General features: G+C 32.4%; 2 long non-coding RNA genes and 1 other non-coding gene across 4 annotated transcripts; 1 reads left to right on the top strand and 2 right to left on the bottom strand.

Moving 5' to 3' along the window:
- Positions 1-217: 217 nt before the first annotated feature.
- LOC125586580 lies at positions 218-324 on the bottom strand. Its single transcript, XR_007323117.1, has one exon. It is a non-coding gene; the product is annotated as a small nucleolar RNA R71 (small nucleolar RNA).
- Positions 325-14,150: 13,826 nt separating this feature from the next.
- LOC106394856 lies at positions 14,151-17,208 on the top strand. 2 transcript variants are annotated; one of them, XR_001279024.3, is made up of 5 exons: positions 14,151-15,369; positions 15,586-15,689; positions 15,806-15,858; positions 16,799-16,887; positions 16,973-17,208. It is a non-coding gene; the product is annotated as an uncharacterized LOC106394856 (long non-coding RNA). The 2 variants fall into 2 exon arrangements; XR_001279025.3 differs by having other exon boundaries at positions 14,207-15,369; positions 16,812-16,887.
- A 6,548-nt stretch (positions 17,209-23,756) lies between these two features.
- Positions 23,757-24,972, bottom strand: LOC111205343. Its single transcript, XR_002657855.2, has 2 exons — positions 24,213-24,972; positions 23,757-24,117 (listed from the first exon to the last, which is right to left on the bottom strand). It is a non-coding gene; the product is annotated as an uncharacterized LOC111205343 (long non-coding RNA).

Below are 24,972 nucleotides of genomic sequence, written 5' to 3'. Positions count from 1 at the left end.
GGACCCATTCGATCACTTGGACAAGTTCGACAGCTACTGTGGGTTGTCAAAAACCAATGGTGTGTCCGAAGATTCCTTAAAGCTCAAGCTATTCCCTTTCTCTTTGGGAGATAAGGCATGACAGTGGGAGAAGTCTCTACCAAGCGACTCAATCACCACTTGGGATGAGTGCAAGAGAGCATTCTTGGAGAAATTCTTCTCATCCTCAAGAACTGCTAAGCTGAGAAATGAGATCTCCAGTTTCCAACAGAAGAACTTGGAAGGATTCAGTGAAGCGTGGGAGAGATTCAAAGGCTATCAAACCAAATGACCACATCATGGTTTCTCTAAGGAGAGCTTGCTCAGTACCTTCTACAGAGGTGCCCTTCCTAAGTACATAGCCAGATTGGATACAACTAGCAATGGGTTCTTCTTGGGAAGAACTGAAGATGATGCAGAAGAGCTGGTTGACAACATGGTGAAGAGTGATGCAGTCTACAGTGGAGACCACGACAGAGGCAGTCAAACAGATGATAAGCAGACGAGGAAGGAGTTGAAAGCTCTACATGATAAGATAGACATCCTCTTTGCTGATAAAGCCACCCAAGAGCAGCTGCACTTTGTTGGTAACCCAAGCCAAGAGACACCACCTATTGTCCATGAGGTTGAGGGTTTGGAAGGTCAGGAAGAGCTGTGTTTCATCAACAACAATGGTAGATGGTACAAAAAAGAGCCCAACTTTCTGTACAACAACTACCAACAGAAATCATATCCCAACAACCAACAGAGTGGTTATCCGCCTAGAAACAACCACCAAGGCAGCTATCAGCCTCAGGAAAACCCCTCGTCTGGTTCCTCTGCTCCTCAAGAGAGCAGCACTGATACCTTATTGAAACAAATCTTGGAGTCTCAGACTAGAAGTGAGAAGCATGTTGGTTATGAGTTGAAGAACCTTCATTCCAAGATTGATGGGAGCTACAATGAGCTCAACAACAAGTTCTCACATCTTGCTTCTACAGTCAAGAATTTAGAGAATCAGTTTGCTTCCATGAACACTCACCAGACTCACCAGCAAGGATCTCTACCTGAAAAATCTGACCAAAACCCCAAGGAGGCCAAAGCTATCACCCTTAGGAGTGGTAACCAGTTACCTCCTACAACCCTCACCAGGGATGCTGAGAAACTAGGTGAGGAGGTAGCCATCAACTTAGATGATGAAGTAGTGATTGTTGATGAGAAAATCAATGATGAAATCTTGGAGAAGATTGTGGAAGCTAAAGGTAAAGGAAAGGTTGGGGAAGAAAAGAAAACAGTGAAAGATGGTGAAGTTGTTGCTCCAGCAAGTGAGAATTCTTTTGTTCCTCCTCCCTATGAACCCAAACTACCATTCTCTGGTAGATTCAAGAGGCAGCTGCTAGAGAAGTACAAGGCTCTGTTTGAGAAGCAAATGAGTGAAGCTTAGGTTGCAATGCCCATCATCGATGCTTTCATGTTGATTCCTCAATACAACAAGTTCCTGAAAGATGTTGTAGCTGCAAAGAAGAAGGAAATGGAAAGCATGAAGATTCTTACCCATGAGTGCAGTGCCATCATCCAGAGGCTTGATGTTCCAGAGAAGTTAGAGGATCCAGGATGCTTCACACTACCTTGTGCTCTTGGACCTATGGTATTTGAGAAATATCTCTGCGATTTGGGAGCTAGTGTCAGCGTGATGCCTTTGTCTGTTGCAAAGAAGCTTGGATTCACTCAGTACAAGAAGTGTAGACTCTCTCTGGTGTTAGCTGATCGTTCAGTGAAGTACCCTGTGGGCATCTTAGAGGACCTACCTGTGAAGATTGGAAGGTATGAGATACCTACAGATTTTGTGGTGCTTGAGATGAGTGAGGAGGCTCAACACCCATTGATTCTTGGAAGGCCATTCTTAGCTACAGCAGGAGCAATTGTTAAGGTGAAAGAGGGCACGATTGATCTCCATTTGGGTAAAGGGCATGTTCTCCACTTTGACATCAAGGAGAAAATGAAGAAACCAACTGTGTTCGGGCAAGCCTTCTACATTGAAGAGATGGGCACTCCTGCTGATGAACCTCTTGAAGAGTTACCACCTGAGGACAATGAGGAGGGAGCATCTCCCTCTACTCATTCCCCATAGAAGGTAACCCACTACTTTCTCTTGTATATACCATTTCGTTTTTGCATATTAGTTTTCTCTTTTTGGGTATCTCTCTCTCCTTGACAACACAGAGACAGTGTCATTTAAGTTTGGGGGAGGTACCAAGTATTTGATCACGTTTGCTTTGATGATTTTGAGTCTCATGCATTGCATTATACATATATATTTGCATAAAAAAAAATCATTTAGTTTGCATCATTTGCATTTCTAGGAGAGTCTAGAGCATATAGGTTGCATTTACTTGCATTGGGAGCAATGATTTGAAATGCCTTGTAAAGAACATTACTTTGCACCTGAGTAGCTTATGCACCTCTCAAAAAGACTTGTATGCTTCGAGCCTTGAAAACTCTTTCTGAAACTTGTTGATTGCTGAAACTCGACCTTTGAAGCCAACTACAACCTTGTTTGAACTGAACGAACTTAATGCTTCTTGCTTATGGTCCCTTGTGTACTGAGTCATGGATATACACACTTGAGTTGTCACATCCTTTATGCCAATCTTTTTGACAAACTCGAGTGGTACACCATTCCCAAATCCCTTCCTCCTTTTAAGCTTTCATTATTTGATGAGTGAGGCCTTTTTCGGAAAGCCTTACATGTGCATAATGTTAAGAGTATCGGGAACGACAATGCTTGGTCTTCATTCTTGCTAGATTAGGCACTCTATTCTCTAGCTATAGGTGGGGGTGAGTGTGGTGACTATGGTTTGGAAGCATGAAAAGTTCAAAGGAAAAGAATAGACTCTTTGTATTTAAATGGATAATCTTATTGGAATTAATAGATAAACGTCTAGCTCGAGTTTGTGAAAAGTCTTGGCCCCCGAAAAAAAAAAAAAAATATATATATATATATATATAAAAAGAAGAGAAAAAGAAAGAAAAAAGGGCTAGCAAAGTTGTTGAAAGCTAAGATTTGTTTAGAAGTTGAGAAAATCCTTTATAGATTTCAAAGAAAAAGTGTTTTATGTGCAAAGAATTCTTGGGATCTTTTGGTGAGAGATGGAAGTTGGGTTTGACATTGGGAAGTGATTGTGTAACCTGTATGTTTGGGAAAAGGGTAGAACAATGGAGATTGAGCATTGTATGCATTTGTTGGTCACTTTCTTAGATATATTATGTGCAATGTCAAGGCTACTTGTTTTGAGAGTAAACCACTTTAAAAGATCATGGATTTTGAACCTCTTGACCCACTTGAATAAAAGCCTTCCCTTACTCAACCAAATGATTTGGACCAATTGACCATTTGCAAGAATTCACTTGATGCTATGCTTAATGAACTTGAGAGTTGGCTGATTTGCATGTGTGAATGCATGATGATGAGTGTAGGGATGAAAAGAGTTGAGATAGGCCTAGAGAAGCTAGAGTATAATAAGAGAGGGTGTACTAATGCTGAATTTAGATGTTGATTTGAGTGTTTTGTATGTTTCTTTTGGCTATGAGCTCCCACCTTCAAACCTCTTTCCCTATGAGTTCTAGAAAGTTCACTTGAGGACAAGTAAAAGAATAAGTTTGGGGGAGTTGATATCTTGCATATTCACATTGTTTTATCCATTTATTCATGTACATTTTCATCATATAGATTAGGATTTAGCCATGTCTAGGTTGCATTTTACATACATATGTCTCTATTAGGTATTGGAGTACCACATGGAGTTCCCAGAGACATTTGGGTACATTTGGAGCTCAAGGGAGGTGATTAGAGTGATCTTTAGACGAGCACTGCCTGGAGCGACTTCCCGGAGCGACTACATGAAGTCGCTGTGACACACATCCCGGAGCGACCTGGCCAGAGCGACGTAGAGAGGTCGCTCGCGTTTCTATCGCGAGACACCCCTCCCAGAGCGACCTGGACAGAGCGACATGAAGAGGTCGCTCGCGTTTCTATCGCGAGACACCCCTCCCAGAGCGACTTGCCAGAGCGACGCTCCGAGGTCGCTCGCGTTTCCATGGCGAGACGACACCCAACGAAGCCCGGAGCGACCTCTCAGAGCGACCCACTGAGGTCGCTCCCGAAGGCCGGAGTGACTTGTCGGAGCGACATGTCGAGGTCGCTCCGCGTCTATTTTCCTGTCGAACTCATGTTTTTCTAAGGGCCTTTTGGTCATTTCATTATGCACGTTTTACATTGCCAAAAACCTAAGTTAAGTACTTTTGTAAGCCACCAAGAAGGAGAATATCTTTTTTCTGAAGAACAACTAGTAAAACTTCTTTTGATTCAGATTTCATTGCTTTGATCTTGCATTCTTTTTTATTTCTTATCTTTTCCTCTACATGATTAATCTGAAATCCAATATGGGTTTAAGAGGAATCATGAAGATTAGTGAGTAATCACCTTTTGAATTCATGGGTTAGGGAGATCAAGGGTGATTAGGTTAGTTCTAGGATGTTTTAGTGTAGATCATTCTTGTTCCTTGCTAGTAGAGTATTCATAATGCATCTTCTGAGTTGGCCACTCAAAAGTTGATCAATAGGCATTTCCCACCCAAAAGTTGTTTGATGAAATGCATGAGACAACTCTCCTAGGCTTTTAGTATACTTTGCCAAAGACATTTGTTGTTAAAGGTGCTAAGATAGCTAATAGACTTGTTAGTAATGATTGCTTTCACATTATTCAACCAAAGACATTTGATGTTTGAGATATGTTAGCAAATGAGCATTCATCTAGACATAGAGCTTGCTTAGAATTGTGTCTAGGCTTAAGATCGATAGTTTGATTGATCATTTGCCATCCTTAGTTCGATAGTTGATCACCCAAGGTCTAATCCCTATGCCCATGAGTTCTTTTTTCCCTTAGTCAGAAAGTATCATTCTGTAATTGCTTTATACTATTAGTAGTAGTTTAAAACCCATCTAAATCATTGGTTGCACTTAGATTAAGTGAGTACTTGCATTCTCGGTGCTTTGATATCCCTCAGAACTGGTTCGACAATCATCTATACTACAACATTTGTCTTAGGAGCCTTGAAAACTCCTAACATCACCTAGATTAACTTTTTGTAAATCTGAACATCATTAATATGATATTAGCATTCTTAGCAAAAAAAAAAACAATATCAAAACATTTTAACAAAAGAAATTTTTTTATAAAAACATTTTAACAAAAAAAAAAGTTAGTATACTATATATCTAAACTTTAGTTTCTTCAGATTTAGATGTCAAAAAAAAAACTTTAGTTTCTTCAACTTGTGAAAGATGATTGAAAGAGGAATATAGATGATCGAAAAGCGTAAAAAATCAAAAAAAATATCAAATCATGAATTAAGAACCCCATACCTACTAAGAGCATCTCCAAAAGAAACTCTATAACTCCAAATATAGAGTTTTTTGCTTTCTAAAAAGGAACTTCAAAACTTCAAATTTGAAGTTTCATCTTTTTATTTGCATTTTGGTCCTTACAATTAGACATCATATTTATAATTCTTAAATATTTTTTTGTTTATTGTTTTAATCCTTAAATTTTTTATATCTCATAAATATTTCAAATTTTTTTTATAAATTTAAGTTTTACACATGAAATTAAATAAAAAATTTAAAACAAGATTTATAATATTTTAAAACTAGAATTAAACAACAAGAATATTACAAAAAACCATAATAAAAACTTATTAAAAAGACACATGAAGACATAATTATTACTCAAATTTAAATATTATAACAACACTAATAGTCTGGTAAACTTGCTCTCGAACCTCCCAAATCTCCAAAATATTGTTCAAACAAATTTTGTGTAACCGAAGATGATTGTTATTGTTGCTTTTGACGCTTTTTTCGTACGATTCTTTCTTGTTCAGATCGAATGTATTCACGAATATTAACATCATCGATAGAAGCTAATTTTTTAGCAATATTTTATTTTCCTTTTTTACTTCTTTAAAAGCTAACTTTTTTGCTTCATTTTGCAGTCGTAATTCAATCATCTCAAGACCTTTTTCCCTACTTGTTGTACTTTCGTTTAAAAGATCAAAGATTTTTTCGTTTGATGATTTCAAACTATCATCGGCCATATTATGAGGATATCCGATTTCAACAATTTTTGGCTCGTAATCTACAAATAAAAAATAAAGAGAATCATTTCTTACTTCGAAATGCACTAGTTGATCATATATTAGAGCATTACGGAAATAATTTTATGGAATAATGTAGTATTTTGTTGCAGTTTAATATTTAAATATGTACTTTTATTTATAATTTTATATTTTAGTGTAAGATTTTTTTAATTAATATTTCTGTAATATTTATATATGTACTAATTATTTATAAAAGTTTTATGAATTTACATCAACTATGACAAATATAAAAATCATAGTGTAAAATATAAATAATTTTGAAGTTAGGTTTGAAGCTTTACTTTTGGAGAAGATCACAATAAAATTTCAAATATAGAGTTTTGGAAACTTCCAAATAAAATTCATTTTTGGAGATGCTCTAAAGATGGGAACTTACAGTCTAAAAAAAAGTAATAAATCTGAATCACAAAGAAAACTTTTGTTAGCCAATAAATAACAACAAATTGGGCTTTTAAATTAGTGGTCTGCCGTATATATTTCCTCTCTCTTTCCCTCCGGCTCACAACTTCAGTATCTCCTTTCAAAGACATATTCTTCACGAATTAAATAGTTTTCAACATCCTTGTTCTGTTTTCTTGAAAATAATTATACTTAAAAATCATGGTCAGATTATGGTGGTTTCGGTTCATCACAATCTAAGTTCATAGTCCAAGATAGCATTCTCCTTAGTTCCACCAAAACAAGTTCTAGTGACTATAAATCACTGCAGATGTCTCTACTTATAATGATTCGATCCTCAAAGTATATTATAAATCAACGTCGATTTCTCTGTTTGAAAACTTATTTTCTTCCATCAAGAATTCACCAACAAAAGGTCAAAATTTCACCAATTCATCGCTTGAGTGTAAATTCTCCTTAGAAACACAAAATAGATCATCTCTTGATCCCAAATCAGCCTTTTTTTATAGGATGAAACTTATTGATGAAACCTTCCCTAGGATATTCTACTTATTTTGGTTGGATTGAACAAGGACAGATGATAGAGGATGGATTTTCGGATGGATAGTTGAATGACAGTTTCTGGATAGATAGATGGATCCATAGGTTACACGGAGGTTGCGGAATGGCCGCAGATTCACCACTCTCTTGTTTTTGATATGACACACCAATCAACAAAACGAGGTTGCTTTGTTTTGGGTTTATATACATCCACAATGAGGATGTTCATAAGAAAATAATAAATCATCAAAAAGAAAGGAAATGCTTTTTTATAAAATGATGGTTGGAGTTTCAGATAGAACTAGAAAATACTTAAATAGAAAAGACAAACTTGCTGCATGAACATCATATAAAACATAAAACAGACAAAGTGATAAATAGTTAGGTGGTGGTTGAGGTGGTTGTGAAAGTGGAATAAATGAAAGTAGTTGGGGCAGTGGTAGTTGCAACTTCTTCTTCTAATTTCGTCCATAGCTTCTTCTTTACATTTTTCTCAGTATTCTGATCAAACTCCAGCTCAAATACCAATTTTAGAAGCCCAACACATCCAGCAACCAAACCAATAGCTTTTCTCTATCTAATACTTCATGAATAAGCCCAATAAGGTTAATAAGAACTCCCATTAGTTGTGCATCAGTTTATGTTCCTTTTGATCTAAACCAAACCTTCTTGTCTTTGTATTTGTTGTTGATCATGATTGCATCATCCTCTCTCTTTTCAAAAGGATTTGACCACAAATCCTATTTTCCAAGAGTGAATGAACCTTGCAGGCTTTTGTTACTTTTTGTCTTTGTATTTGTTGTTGATCATGATTGCATCATCCTCTCTCTTTTCAAAAGGATTTGACCCAAACAATTTGGTCCAGAATTTTGTTACTTCTTCTAAGTGCACACAAGCTTCCTCCTGGTTCAAAAACAACTTGTTGCAGGCCATTGAAAACTCTCAGATGATCCACTAAGCTGAGCTGAATGCATGATATAGATTTGATCAAAAATTCAGAAGTCAAAGTCTTAGTATTTTCACCTTGAACAACCAATGTATACACCAATTCTGCAACAGTAGATGAACCTTCAAGCACTTCCTCTTTTATCTTGGTTTGATCAGGTGCATGCACACATACAACTTGTGCTTCTTTCTTTGGTTTCAGAAACTGATTGGTTTATTCTGGCGCCATTTTTTCTTTCTTCTCAACAAGTTTTTACTGTCCGGCTATAACCGCAGGAAAATGAAACTCTTGTGGTTGATTTTGTTGTTCGGGTTTTGTAGGCAGCATGATTCTCAGCTTGGTACGATAAACACACATTCTTCTCGTGATTTCAGACACCATAGCCTCCACTTGCAACAAATTAATGTTTACTTCTAGTGGATTACCTTTTCCTTCTGAATCAGACATGGTTTTGCCTAGTTTGAGTTGAGATGATGATGATGGTACTTTCGTACGAGTTGGTCTCCTGCCATATTTCTCCTTGACAGCTTCATGGAAGTGGTATATACCTTTTATCCATTCTGAAGCTCCTCCCAAGTTGTGATTGCTGGTTTTTTTTAAACCAATGTTTCTCCTCTTCTCTCTCCAACCATCTTATAGCCTCACCCAGTAGTTTGCTAACATCCAGTGATAACCTTTAATCCGTAGGTATGTGATTATTCCAGATACATGAATGCATGTTTGCAGACCAAGAGAGATATGTTTCAGGCAGTGTTTTGAAACCTGACCCGGACCCGCGGTTGAACCGGTAAATCCGGTGACCCAGAAAAAATCCGGTTTGGATTTTATGAAAAACCCAATATTTAGAAACCCGCAAAAACCAGCAAAAACCCGTAAAAACCCGCAAAAATCCACTAAAACCTGGAACCCGATACCGGTTGAACCAATAAATAACTTTTACTCTTTTTTAGTTTTTAGATTATGTTTTATATTCTAAGTTTTCAATTAAAAAGTTAGATGCTGACGAAAAAAAGAAGTTAGGTTTTCCCTTTTCAGTTTTATATTTGTGATTTTTAGATTTTAATGAAGATTTTTCACTATGTCACCTAAAAAAAATGAAGTGAAGGATGATAGAGAGAACCAAAATTAGTTGATGTGATTTGGCGTTAGTTTATTTCTGTTATTAATAATTTATTACAATGATCTTTACTTTTCGTTTATTTTGAATTTGAAGTTAATTTATTATTCACATTAGATATTTAAATATTTGTGAGTTTTATATCTTGATTTTTTTAGATGTCATAACTCTTACTTTGTTACAGAAAATTTTAAATAGTCTAAACTATTTTTTTGATATTTTACATGTCTAATGAAAATAAAAATATAAAAACAAAAGTTAAGTATTTGTTAAATACTTTTTAAACATAAGTGTATACATATCCAAACTATTATTTTATGTTTTAAAAAACATTTAGAAAATATTAAACTTTAGTTTTTATATATTTATTTTCATAGCATATATATATTATTATATAATAAAATTAATTCATTTATTAACCCGCGGTTCACCCGCGGTCGACCCAGTGACCCAACGACCTGGTAAGTCGTCCGGTTCAGTGTCCGGGTCGGGTTTAAGAACATTGGTTTCAGGACAGTTTCCTCCATAAAAACCTAGATATGAACATAAGGGCGTGTAATCAATGCCAGCGATAGAAAACTCGAAATGAAACCCAGAAATAATAAAGAACTCAAAATCAATCCTTGAAACAGAAGAGAATTACAAATCAATCTTAGAAAAATTTAGAATCCGCAACTAAACCCAGAAATTAAAACCCAGAAAAAAAAAACAGAAAATCCCCAAAGAGAAAAGATTGAGAAATAAACTCAAAAATGAACCGATCTTCAAAATGGTGCTTTGATACTACTTGATGAAACCTTCCATAAGATATTCCACTCTGGTTTTGGTTGAATCGAACAAGGACAGATGATAGAGGGTCGATTTTGGGATGGATAGTTGAATGACAGTTTTTGGATAGATAGATGGATTCTTAGGTCACACTGAGGCTGCATAATCGCCTCAGATTCACCACTCTCTTGTTCTGGATATGACACACCAGTCAACAAAAAAAAGTTGATGATTTGTTTTGGGTTTACACACCTCCACAATCAGGATGTTCATAAGAACAATTGAATCATCAAAAAAGAAATTTTTTTTTTTATAAAATGATGATTGAAGTTTTAGATACAAATATAAAATACTTAAATAGAAAAGATAGACTTGGTGCATGAACAGCATAGAGAACATAAAACATACAAAGTGATAAATATTTAGGTGGTGGTTGAGGCTTACAGCTTCTTCTTCTAATTTCGTCTATGGTTTCTTCTTTAATTTTATTTTTCAATATTATGATCAAACTCAAGCCCAAATACAAACTTTAGAAGCTCAACACGTCCGACAACCAAACCAGTAGCTTTTCTCTGTTTAAAATTTCATGAATGAACCCAATAAAGTTAATAAGAACTCTCATTGGTTGTGCAGCAGTTTATATTCCTTTTGATCTAAAGCAAACTTTCTTGTCTTTGTATTTGCTGTTGATCAGAACTGCATTACTTATCAATCACGAAGAGTCTTAAAACACATATGCTGCCCATAAGGGAGTGTTCTACTATGTTAAGAACCAAGTAAAGGTTCCTTTGTCTCAACCCTATCCTCAACTTATGCTACTTAGTGCTGCCTCGAACTCTGGCTCATCCAATGGCGGATCCAGACTTGTTTTGACCGGTTACAAAACTAAACCCTAATTTTGAGTTTTAATATTTTATTAACTTGATAAGGCATTACTCTTGAGAATTTTATCTAAATTACATATGTATTGTATACTTGTTAATGTAGAAAAGAAATGTCAAAAAGAAAATGTGTACATCTATACTATATAAAAGTTGAGGCTATAAGCCATTGAAAGATATCAACGTCAGATTTAAAATTACAAATCAAAATGACAAATCATTATTTTCAGTAGTTAAAACTTCCAACAATGTTTTTTCTTCAAACTAAAATAGAAATTCATGCAAAATAAGGTAAAATAATAAAAAACCATTAAAAGAAATAAAATCAATATAGATAATATTTGAAAGTTAACAAAAAAGATTTAAAAAACTTAAAATTTTAAGATTCCGTATAAATAAATTAAACTAACATAAAAATCGCGTAAAATTAATCAAATTGATATATGTTTTTTTATAAAATTAACAAACAATTTTTTTAAAAAAACCATAAAACTTTTTATTGTGAACAATAATTTAAATAGCATAAAATTTGAAAATTTGCAATTTAAAAAAAATAACGGATAATTTTAAAATTCAATATAAAATAAATTAAACTAACAAACAAATTGATATATGCTTCTTTGAAAAAAATAATATAAAATTTTTTAATTTTTTTTTTTTGAAAAAATACAAACTTTTTATTTTAATAATAATTTAAATAATATACGATTTAAAAGGTGAAGCTACCTAATAGTGGAAATCTTCATATAATAGTTAAAATATCAATAACTATACCAAATTAATACTTTTACAATGGTTATGCTTAATGTAGTGAAAGTTGTTAAAAGTTTCACGTAGTTGCTATGAAACTAATTCTAATTTTGAAATACGACAATTAATGATTATGAATAATACATATTTGATAACAATTTTTTTTGTATCTTCTCTCTATTTTATTTAATTTTATATTCTTAAAAGAAATTAAAAAAAAACACATTACGTATATAATAAAAAATTTATATTTTTATCTTATATGTTATATTTTTATTTTATTTTAAACGACTATAAATTACTAAAAAGGTAAAAGTCTCACATTGAAAATTTTGTAATCAATGGTTTAACTTCTTTTTTTGTTCAAGCAAGATAGAAATGATCATAAATCATATGAATATCATTTATACATATATTAATATCATTAAATTAAATTATATACTATATAAAAATATGTTAATTACAAAATTTGCATTGAAAAATTATTGAGATCTTAATATTAGATGATAAATTATGGAGAGTCAATAGTAAACAAATCGAGAGCAGAAAACCTAATCCCCTTTCGTCATTTTACAATCGATGTTGCCTATCTTGTTTTGGTGATTTGTGTCAGCCGCAAAACTTAATTTTCTTTTGTGTATATGAAGTCTTAAGAATAACTAAAATGAGTTGTAATACGATAACTCTTCAACAACGGTGATATATTTAAGAGACCAACATTTGTATTCGTCATTTTACAATCAATAAAGATTGTAGTATTGTAAAATGTTAAAACCATTTAATAAACAAACACTATTATAAGAACATCACCCCACACGGTTTATCATCTAGTATTTATTGTTAGTAAACACACATTGTTACGGCTATACATTGAGTTATTCTTGGGTTCACCCCTAGGTGAACCAATAGGATTTTGTTATTTCATATTCGATATCTTTTAAAAAAAGAAACAAAATATTACAAATTATATTATGTTTTTAAAATAAAAAGTTTTAAAAAAAAATAGTAGTTACAAAAAATAGAATCTTTAAAAAAATATTTTTAACGTCACCAAAACATTAAACCCTAAATCCTAAACCCTTGGGTAAACTCTAAACCCTTAGATAAATCCTAAACTCTAAATAAAAAATACTAAACCCTAAACGCTAAACCCTAAATCCTAAACCCTAAATCATAAATCATAAACCCTAAACCCTAAACCCTTTAGTGTTTTGATTTAGAATTTAGGATTTATTCAAGAGTTTAGGATTTTCCCAAAGGTTTATGGTTTATCCAAGAATTTAAGGTTTAGGATTTTAGGTTTAATATTTTGCTGACGATGTTAAAAATATTTCTTCTTTTAAAGTTTTTTTTTGTAACTACTACTATTTTTTATTTATTCTTTTATTTTTTATTTTAAAAAAATAATATAACTTAACAATATTTTGTTTCTGTTTTTGAAAGATATCGAATATTAAATAACAAAATCTTATTGGTTGGTGGAAGTTCATCCTAGGGGGTGAATCCAAGAATAAATCTTATTCATCTAAGGATAACAATTATTGATGATGCATTTAATTAATAGTCGTTTGTTTAAGGTAAATAGAGAATATTTCTTAGTTTTTATCAATTAATTACCATAAAATCAAAATTTAAATATAATGGTACTATTGTAAATATTTGTAAAATAGAAGGAAACTTTAAAAGGTCTTCTGTTTTAATAGCATAGATAACGATTTTCAGAAAATGATGCTTGATTTTTCTTTATTTTTTTCGTAACATGTTAAGCTATAATGCTTGATCTTTGTCAAAAAAAGAAAAGTGATGCTTGACTCGTGAATTATAAGTGAGAAGAACATCACGTTCAATTGCTATGCCATGTGTTTCCTCGACAATAAGGTTTTGGGTCATTTGAATATGGAAAAGCCGAAATGATTATCAGACTAACATCATGTTGAAAGGCCCATTTTAACACTTACGGGTTAAGATTACATCAGTTTTTTTATTTCATATACATATATAGCCCGTTGAAAAAAATACATGTATATAATCCGCTGAACGAAAATACATATATAGCCCAAGGATATACGTATTTTGTTGTTGGGGTCAAGGATGCACCATAGAAGTGTTGGATTCACGTCTTGGTTACATTCTTTTAATTTTCTTTTTTGAACGGCAGGTTACATTCTAATAACTGACTTGTTGGTCTCAAGGATGCACCACTGAATGAATGTGTTGGATTCATGTCTTGGTTACATTCTAATAACTGATTTGTTGGTCTCAAGGATGTACCACAGAATGAATGTGTTGGATTCATGTGCTGCTTACATTCTAATAAATGCCTTTGTCGCTCTCTTTTTCTTACTTAACTGATAAAAAACTATCACGAGGAGAAAACGTTAGTGTGTTTTTATTACTTTTCTAAAGATATAAAGGGAATTACGTTGAGATCAAAGTTAAGGTCTCTAATGACTAAATGCCCATCACACGACTCTCAAAAGCTTAAAAACTCCAAAAGCAGAGAGATAGAATTTAGCTTTTTACTCTCCCTTTTTTTCTGCTTTAAAAGGCTCACCCACTTTCTGCAATTCTTGTAAATAAATTAATCATATACTTTTCAAAAATTATGCTTAACTTTATATTCCTTCCTGCTTTTGAGGATAAACTTTAGATTCCATGCATGAATTTATGGACATATTATACGCATACATATCAAATATCAAAAGTACCGTTATACTAATGTGGATATCTTTGTGTGTACACATTGGTGTTTCCTTCAAGTGATGTAATTCATATAATTATAAAATGTTATCTATTAGACATTTACCGACAATTTGTAGTGTATCAGTTCTTCTTTTGGACTATAGATGAAGTGGGATAAGTAAATAGAAAAGTTTTGCTGCATCATAACTGGTATTATTACTTTGAATTGTTTTTTTAAAGAAGTTCAGATGGTAGTGCATGGAATCAACACGTATTACTTTGAATTGTTTGCAAGTCACGTGTGTATACTGGAGGTTGAAATTTAAGAACCATGGATTTAGTCGAACTATATACCAAATATTAAAGCAATATAAATTAAAGATATAAATATATATATCAAACTAAAGAGACCTTTAGTTTTGGAAACATGAAATAATATGTAGCCATGTAGGTGGACAAATCTATATTATAATAGAAGAGTTTTTACTCTCTTCCGAAGCTATCCACCTCAGCACTATGTGGATCCCGCTTATAAATCTAAACATTAAAACAACAAAAGGGAATTGTATCGTCAACTTAACCTATATTTGCTCTTTCTCTCACGGCGTTGATCCTCCCTTCTCTGTCCTCGATCTGCTTCTCTCATGGGGCCATAGACACACACTGGTCCTTGGTCTCAACTTCACCAGCGCGCCTCCATCTCCAGGGACAGATCAAAGGAAACGTCAACAGTTCTGTGCTTAACTCGAGAAATCTAAGATCTGATTACGATTCTCCCCATGCGGCTCCTGTTTCTGTGAAAGGAAGAAGGTACATTGATCTGAACAATGATATTGACGAAGGAGAAGATTCGATTGGAAGATGAAGGTGTGGCTAGGATCAATAGAAAGCTCTCTGATGATTTTCTTTTTCTGAAAAGGAAGTCTCTGATGATTTTGATAGTCTTTGGAGAGATGAAAACCAAAGCCAATAAGAAATCAGTTAAATCTGATTCGGTGAGGAAGATATTGAAGGAGAAGCAGAAGACTAAGGTTGAGGAAACAAGTCCAACGAGAACATCTCCAAGATTGTGTAAGCGTAGTAATACTTAGTTTAAAAAAAACTACATCGTCAAAGATATTTCTCAGTAGGATTTAGATCTAAGGGTACAGTTCATGAAAAGGAGCTTAGTATTTCGATTGCTTATAAATATGGAATTTTCTGGTTAAAAAAAAAAACTTAAAACAAATAGTAAACAAGCAACGTTTACTGCTGCCATCTAATTTCTGAACGTTTTTGTTTATTCAGATTTATAACTCCTGGAGATTTTCGACGAACATAAAAAGTGAAGAGGAACACAAGATTTGGGATCAGTGGAGAATTTTCAGATCTTTGTAAGCGATTATTGAATGGTGGGGTTTCAGCGTATGTTTAATTCCATCTTTTCATATTAGAAATTTGGTATTGTGATTTTAGGATTTCCAAGACATTCTTGACTGAGATCTATCTGTTTAATTATATGTTGTAGATTTTTACCAAGATGAACTCAAAATTTCGATGCAGAGGCATGCATTGCATAAGGTACGAAAACTTCACATTCCTCTTAATTTTTCAGTTTCTGGATTTTGTTTCCCCTTTCATTTTGTTTGGAGTCTCCGTTCCCTAAGTTCATGTCTCACAAGTTTTAATCATGTTACTGCATTTTCTTTAAGAAAGGATTCTTGATCTATAAACTTATAATCGTGGATTTCTAAGGAATCTGTGGAAATTACGTTCTGTGTATCATAATTCTGATCGTCTAGGCTATCCTTTACCCTTGGGTTGATCATGGAAATGTTTATGACTGTTACCTGATACCAAAATTTTGAAAGAGTTTTAAACTTCATATACTTGGGTTTTCCTTTGTTACTATGTGTATCTATCATCTTTATAGGTTTATGGCATATGGAAATAAGCCATGGGCAGTTATTATACATTTCAGAGAAAACCTCTGAATAGGAAGGTCACTTAACATTCATTAGCAGCCCACATATGTAGATACATGCATATCTAAGTCGTGATATTCAGGCCACGTGGAATGTTTGGCCAATTTAATGGGGGTAATAGGTATTCAATAGGTCTATCCTGGCTGAGTCATCGTTCACAATATTTCTAGAACTCATACAAAAAAATTGATGTGCGTGTGTGAATGTAGGATATCCAGTGCATGTGGGATAAATGAAACGAAAACATATATCATATTTGGATTTAAGGATTTCTTTTTTAGATTCAATTATATACAATATTTCATTTATCCTTTTTCTTCCAATTATTCAACATAGAATACGTAGTAACTGAATCGTGTGATCTGTATTGGATTTGCCTATTAGTTTTTCTGTTAAAGACTTACGATGGAACCTTTTCGAAGTACTATAGACTATAAGTCAGAGCAAGTTCCATATAGTGTGAGAATGAAAGGGATACTCTTCAATGTGTTTTTTGGGATATATTTGAGACCTTATGACCTAATATTAAATAACAGATGAATACTGCAGGAAACCGCAAGCATAGTGACTGGCAGAAGACTTATGATCTGTTCATATTAAAAAGTCCAGGCAATGGTTTATAACGGTTAGTAAACCCATGGAATCACAAGAACTGAGAAACATACCAAATATACAAGTTTAACACTTGCATATGATATGACCTTCCGCAGGTATATATAGTCATAACGGAACGGAGGTGGAAGCAGGAATAAAAAACATGGAAGATGATATTGAACAAGAGAACTAAATTACACCTAAATGTTCAAGACATTTTATCGTGTAACCAAGTGACTAATTGCATATGTACAATTAACAATGAGAACACATTCTATTTGATAGCGCATCAACTGTGAAATCCCATAACATTGTTAAATACTATAGGAAAAAAAAAGAAAAAATTAATTTAGTCGACATGTGAAAAAAAATAAGTGCGATGATTTGAGGAGCGAACAAAAGTGACAGATATGGGTAATCGTGATACGAGACCAAATAAGTTAACAAATAGAAACTTAAATTATAGAACAATAATACTTAGAATATATTGCACACTAACCCCGCGCTTGCGCGGGTTAAGACCACCTAGTCTATATTATAATAGTTGAGTTTTTGCTCATTCTTCAGCACGCCACGTCAGCATTTTGTGGACTCCATTTTTAAAAAGTGTGAAAAAATCTCAAGCTCATGGCTCAAACCCGGGTCAGTGAGATATAAACACCAACATTTATACCACTAAGCTAAATGATACTTTGTACATTGATGGTCAAACCTAATATATATTTATGAAAGTCGGAAGCCCTTGTTTCTTTGGCTTCTTCTGAGGGTCGGGCCTACAAGTGTATTATGGGTTTCATTTTTAAATGAGATTCATCATGTTATATGAAAAAAAAACTCAAGTTTGCAACAATTATAGTTTTCCGATATTGTAAATTGTTGTCGTTTAACATGAGTTTGATTTCTTTTCATCATTGTCTCAAACAAGTCCGAGTGTGTCTGTTCGTAATCTATTTTTTCACCGGTGAACTCTTCATGTCCCCATCTTAAATTGCTTGATCATAAATGTTCCTGATTTGTAGCCCCTCTGTAAACCATATATATATGATTCTCATCTTTGATGAGCCCAATCTGCATCTCCACAAAACTCATTGATTGCTCTTAGCTTTAACCATCTTCTAGAAAATGTTTCTTTCTGCTTCTCCAGTTCCTCAAACCGGCGTCCGTCACTCAACCTTCGAGTCTCTCCGTCGTGTTCGTAGTAGTCAGAGCATAGCCTCTGGCTTCCTCCGCTTTTGGGATTCTCTGAACTTCAAGAAAGACATGGAGTTTGTGGGAATCACGGTTCTCTTCCTTGATGAAAATGCAAGTTAATCTTCAATCTATCACAATTATTTAACATAATTGATTTCCTTTTTCTTTGTTGAATAATATTATTTGCAGATTCTGTGATTCATGGGTTTACTCCCGTCGGACGTGCTAATCATTACATGCCATCTTTGAAATTAGATTCCATTGTGAAAGTCGATCGTTTTGAGGTTGCTAGGTGCTCAAACATGTACAAGATAACTGATCATCCATTCCTCATTCGTTTCATCTCACTAACCATTATTGATGAAGTCATCACGGGTGCTCCTGAGATCAATCTCCAGTCAAGATTAGACTGTTCGCGACAATCTCCAAGTGATTGCGAACACAAACCTAGAATTCCCATGTATACTATCAAATTGCATCTGGGTTTATATTATGTTTCGATATCATAACTGATATTTAACCTCGCAGATGTGGTTGGACAAATACGTTCTGTCCAGGGCTCTGACCTCACCAAAGAAACAAATCGAGTCATTATCCGTCTCCTCATTGATCCGTAAGAAACAATCAACACATAATTCTCTTTATATTACTGTATATATTGTGCTAACATCAATAATCAAAAATATTTCCTACTCAAGATTTGTGGTCGTCTATTTATCTCCCTTACTTATCAATCTAATTTTACACAAATCTTTATTTTACAGCTTAAAAGAAACTACAATAACCCAAACAATCAAAATACCAAAAACTAGAATCCCAAAAAGACGAATTATTAATGATTACCTCTCTTTTTATCTAATCTTAAAAATAAACTTCAAAACAAATATACCAAACCAATCAACTCAACTAAAACTCAATGACACAAACATTGAATCAGCTAAACAAATACAAACTACACGGCCAGCTATTTAACAATTTACAAACTTACTTTCGTAGATGCTTACGAAGAAGACGAAGATGACAACCAAGATCAGTGAAATTACCTAAACAAAAAAGCAGAGTAAATTACAAACTCTGATAAATACAACTAACAATGATTTTTGTTTACATATTACTCATCAAATAAAAGAGAAATAAACACAACCGCACTAGGAGATACAACAGACAATCCCAACAGACACAAATGCGGGAACAACATCTCCACCTGCTCACTCCCCTTGTCTTATGAAAATAGCTTACATGCTCAATGTCAACATGTCAATGCTATTGTCTTCTTATGAAAAATACATATATTCGTTTAAAACTCACTAAAGCTCAAATACTAATTGTCACTCATTTTATAGTTATTTCTACAAATCTTCATGTATTTGTTTTAAAGGTCCCGTAAAAGCAACAAGTTAAAAAAAAACATATAACCAACAAAATAAGAACAAAAAAAATTATTACTTAATACACACAACTTACACAACTAAACTGGAGAAAAAATATCCAGAAACAAAAGGTACTCTCAACAACCTTAATATAATTTATATAGTCTCAACAGTACAACTAACAAATTAAAAAGACAAACAAACAATAAGTCTCAGTGACACACCAAGCAATACCACGAACTATATCAATCACATTACTAACACAGTTTAGTCTTTCGTGAGTGGAGAACAGTGCATACACAGTTCATCATCACAACTCTAACCCTATAACAATAAAAAACTTGAAAAATAGTGATCAATCCAAAACGCAAAATTCACAGCTACAATAATCCTAACAATTCTCAACAAGAACTCTATCAACAACACCGCGCTTGCGCGGGGGCAATACCCCTAGTTATATTAAAAACACGGCCTACAAACCGAAATTCATTCACATATATTATGGCTTTTAGTATCTCAATCTGAATAAATCGATCTATTATTATATTTATAAAGAAAACAACTGTTCATATTTAATATACTTATAATGAATACACGTTTATATTTAATATCTCTATAATATTATTTGAGAACTCAGTTTCATATGTGTCGCGCTCACGTTAACTTTCACGGTGGATGATTAAGATGATACCCTTAATGAAATAAATCTATATAATTATCATTATTAAATATTTTTTTTATTTTTTTTCCTTTTTCCTTTTTTATTTAGTATTCATTTTTTTAAAAAAAATATCCAATGTGATAAAAAAATTTAGAAATTTTTAAAAAGAAAATATCTTTTATACAGTTTAATTCATAAAAATGAAAGTTTACAAAATAATTTTAATTTTAAAGTACAGAAATAATCTTCTCTCTTAAAAGATAATCTTAAACAACATAGCACATATTAAAGGTATTAAGCATTTTATTTAAATCAAATTATTTTTCAAATTATTACAATATAATTTAAATAACATAAACTAAGATATCTTTAATGAATAAAATTTAATTTAATTTTTATTTAAGTTCCCTTTTATATTTTCCAAATAACATATATGATAAAGAAAAAATTTATAAATTTTAAAACGAAAATATTATATATATATATATATATGATGTGATTTCATAAAAAAAAAAGAAAGCTTAGAAAAATAAATTTGATATTAAAGTAAAGAAATAATCTTCCCTTTTAAAATATATCGATTATGTTTTTCTGCAACTTTGTACATATCTTCACTTTATTTTTATAATTTTATTTTTGAAAATTAACATATACCAAATTAATAAAAAAATATATATATAGTTACACATCTATAATGTAGAACCATAGTAATACAATGAATATAGTTAATATGATTTGGTTGAATTAGATTAAATATAGTTATACTATAATATGACAGAATATATATAACGCAATATACCCACAAAATGAGTAACTAGACCAATATAAATTTTATATACAAATAATATATTTCTATTTCTAGTAATATTTTATACATATAAATTATAGAACGACTAAAAATATTACTAAATAAATATGAAATTCTCGACTAATAATATAAATATATTAACCAAATATTGGAATTAAGTATTTTGTAAAACTTTTATATATATGCATAAGGTTTCAAAAGACTATCATTGTTATATTTATTTATGTAATTTTGAATCGATCGACACTTTAGTTTATTTTTACTATCTAATTTTCAAAACAACATATATTAAATTATACATAATCTTAGTAAAATATATTTACAAATTTAAGACAACAATCAAACTACATGAAAAAATAGAAAAACTAATCAAAATTTAAATCTGTATAACAAAGACATTATAGTTGAGTAGGAACAATAAATGTTATCTAATATATCCAAATAATAACCAAACAGTCCAGATATTTTATATCCAAAATTATACTTCTAATTAAAATAACAGAATGTTATTTAAATAAACTATGCATGTTATTTACAATACAAATAACAGAATAACTCCGGTGGACGGTTATTGGCGCTAGTCGGATCCTCTCGAGAATCCGGATACTAGGGTCATAAAAAAAAAACAGAATAACTGAAATTAAAAACAAAATATTAATCTATACTATTAAAAGATAAAGATTTTTAAAAAATCTACTTTTGAAAGGTTGTTAGACCATTTTATTAACTAGAAACATATTTGGTCTTACCATAATATTTGACTAATAATATCTAAGCTAAAATTTCTCTAACAATAATTTATTACACCACATCTTTTTGAACATAACAAAGTTATACAACAAATAAACTTTTATTTATTAGACCATATCACACGAAAATGATATACACAATATAGTTTTTATACTTTATTATACTCTTTTCTAAACATACAATATAGTTTATATACTTTATTACACTCTCTTCTAAACATCTATATATTTCCAAATATTTACTAAATTAAATTTAATACAAACACTTTAACAAACCATATGTAAAAACTAAAACTATATATTTTAAGTTAGATTATTTTTTTATAGTTTAAAATAATTTTTTTTATTTAATATAAGATTAAAACTTATTAAAAAAATTTACAAATCTATATTACTAAATTAGCCAAAATCACCAAGTAAATCTTAAGTCTCACAAGTTCAACAAATGTAACTCTTATAAAATGTACACAAAATATAATGTGAGAGAATAGGTATGGGCATCGGGTCTTCTGGTTGGGTACGGATCGGTTCCTTTCGGTCTAAGTTTTTCTGATCATAAACATTTAGGTATTTAAAATTTAAAATTTTCTGGTTCGGATTCGGGTCGATTTCTTTGGGATCAAGGTCCATAATTCAAATACCTACAAAATACTTATAATTTTTGGGTACGTAGCGGTCCAAATTGGTTTGGGGGTTTTTAGGACTCGAAAAATATTCGAAGTAACCAAAAATTAAAAAAATACTGAAACCCAAAAAATATCCGAAAACACAAATAAATACCTGAAAAATATTTAAATTCCCAAAAAAAACCCAAAGTCTACGATAAATATGACATGAGGAACCTAAGATACCTAAAAACATTTCTTCATACCCAAAATAATTTGAATTTTACCCGAAACTATAATCGAAAATCTGGATCCGAAACTTAAAAAAATATTCATAATACTGAAAACACATTCAAAATACCAAATACATATATGAAAAACTCAAATATACCTAATATACATAAAACATTTAATATATTTTGAATACCCAACTGGGTCTCGGATAGGACCAGGAATCGAACAAAAAGAGCAAGTCGACGAAGAAATCAAATATGTACTTTGCCCTAGATCCAAACCCAAACTACAACTATATTTTTTGGTTGATTTTGGTTTGATTTTTCGGATCCGGTGAAATATCTAATACTAAAAAGAGTTATATAATAGTGTACATACAATATATTATATAAACAAATTCACAAATTATATAATTTTAAACAAGTGCCCTTCTTCGATATAATGACTTTGTAACAGAATAATGTACGCCAATTCTAAAATACTGATTCATAAATTTTGTTTATAATACAAAGAAGAATCCGCGTTTTCGAAGCGCGGGTCAAAATCTAGTAAATTATTATAATGTATTTACTTTCTAAATATTATATCAGTGCATTAACACAGGAAAATCACATAGTTTAATATACTTATAATGAAAACAACCGTTCATATTTAATATACTTATAATGATTATTGTACATATATGCAATGTTCTATTTTTCATGTTATTATAAAAACTAGGATGCTGGCTTGCGCCGGGTTTTAGTTGTAATTTGTAAATGATGTTTTGGTATGTGATAATGATACAATAGACAAAGTCACAGTATCTAAAATTATACCTTAAGTAAAAGTTACGTAAATAATACATCATAACATTTGAAATCAATAAAACTTTGATTATTGTTTATTTTCATAAATTTTCCCAAAGTAGAATTGGAACATCGAGTTTTTGATACATCAAATGAGAAGCCAAAATCTAATATAACAACAACATGAAGCATTTCATGATAAAAAAAACATCTATGTAAGCCAAACTTGATCTCATTAACCTTATCCATTTTGTTCCCAGAACACTGCTTGTAAGCAACAAAAGTTGCTTTGGACTGGTAACTACTAATAGTTCCTAATATGTACAGAACATGATCATGATCTGAGTGTTTTTGTTATAGCTTCACGTAGCATTAACCAATTATATTGTATCTTCTATGTTAACCCTTTGTCAAATCTGAATGAAGTTGCCAATGACACCAGCAACTGTGAGTTTTTGTATCAGACTTGACCTTTTAATGAGACAGCTAGAAGATAAAAAAAATCAAATTTGATAATTAAAAATGTGTGAGAAAAACCTTTGCAAGAACAAAAAGGCACAGATGGAGGGATAAATCAAAGAGAGAACACTAAGCTTTCTTCACAGCAATCAAACATGATCACATTTAGACTTAACCAATTACCAAGCAAATCAGATAAAACTGTAGCCTTGCATGCCGCATTCCCCATCTCTATCTCCTTTAACGCTTTCTCCTTCCTCTCCTTACTCTCTTTTTCTTTTCCAAACTCAGACTCATGTTCATGTTCCGGTTTTTTTTTTCTCTACCTCAGGCTCCTTCCTTGGAGGCACAACTATCTTATCCTCCTTATCCACCGCTGCTTCACCTGACTAAGTCCTAAAATTAACATTTAAAAAAAATCCAATTAAAGTTTTGAGATTTTGACGGTGTCTAGGGATCTCCTACCAAATATTTAGGAAATCAGGCCTTACCTTGAAGAATCTGTCGTTAGTTTCTCCTACATCTCCAGCCATTGGAAAGCATCACCAAATGGATCCGAGACGAAATGGATCCGAGACCGCGTGTGGACTCCATCCAAAACCTTCATTGTCTGCCAAACATGATTGTACTGCTTTGATCGATGTCAAGCCCACTCGTATAAACGTTGACGACATCCTAGAGCTGATTCAAACAAAGGCAAATATGTTTTTCCCATGATAAGGGTATGGATTTTACGATCTGATGGAAGAGTGATAAGGGTATAAATAGGGATCTAGATATCATCGAACCGGAGGGGGGATGTGGAGGGTCCGTGGGGATCTTGAATGGAGGATTTATGGGAGAACATTGAAGTACCAGCACTCTCATCGGAGGCGTTATGCGGGAGGAGTTGGGGGAAAGGAAGAGAATCGATACGGCGATTAGGGTTAGGGAGGATGAGTGATTTTTTTTAAAGAGAAACGGGATCGAGACGACGATATAACACGACCCGTATCAAGACCGGCTCTGGATTGGGCTGCGAAATGGTTTAAATGGGCTGGGAAGGTAACTTAATTTTTTTATTCCAAACCTAGTCCGCAATAACCTGACAGATTGATTGGTGGAAAATATTTCTGCTCATGTGGCACCTGTTCCAAAATTAGCCCCATTTTATACAGTAATGATAGTACATACATATTTATCGTTCAACTTTTGAAAACTTATATCGGATATGATAAATATCCACGTGCATCCGAATCCGATCCTGCGGAT

Source organism: Brassica napus, chromosome C4 (assembly GCF_020379485.1).
Source record: "Brassica napus cultivar Da-Ae chromosome C4, Da-Ae, whole genome shotgun sequence".
Classification (NCBI taxonomy): Eukaryota; Viridiplantae; Streptophyta; class Magnoliopsida; order Brassicales; family Brassicaceae; genus Brassica; species Brassica napus.
This window is presented reverse-complemented; position numbering and strand designations above follow the sequence as displayed.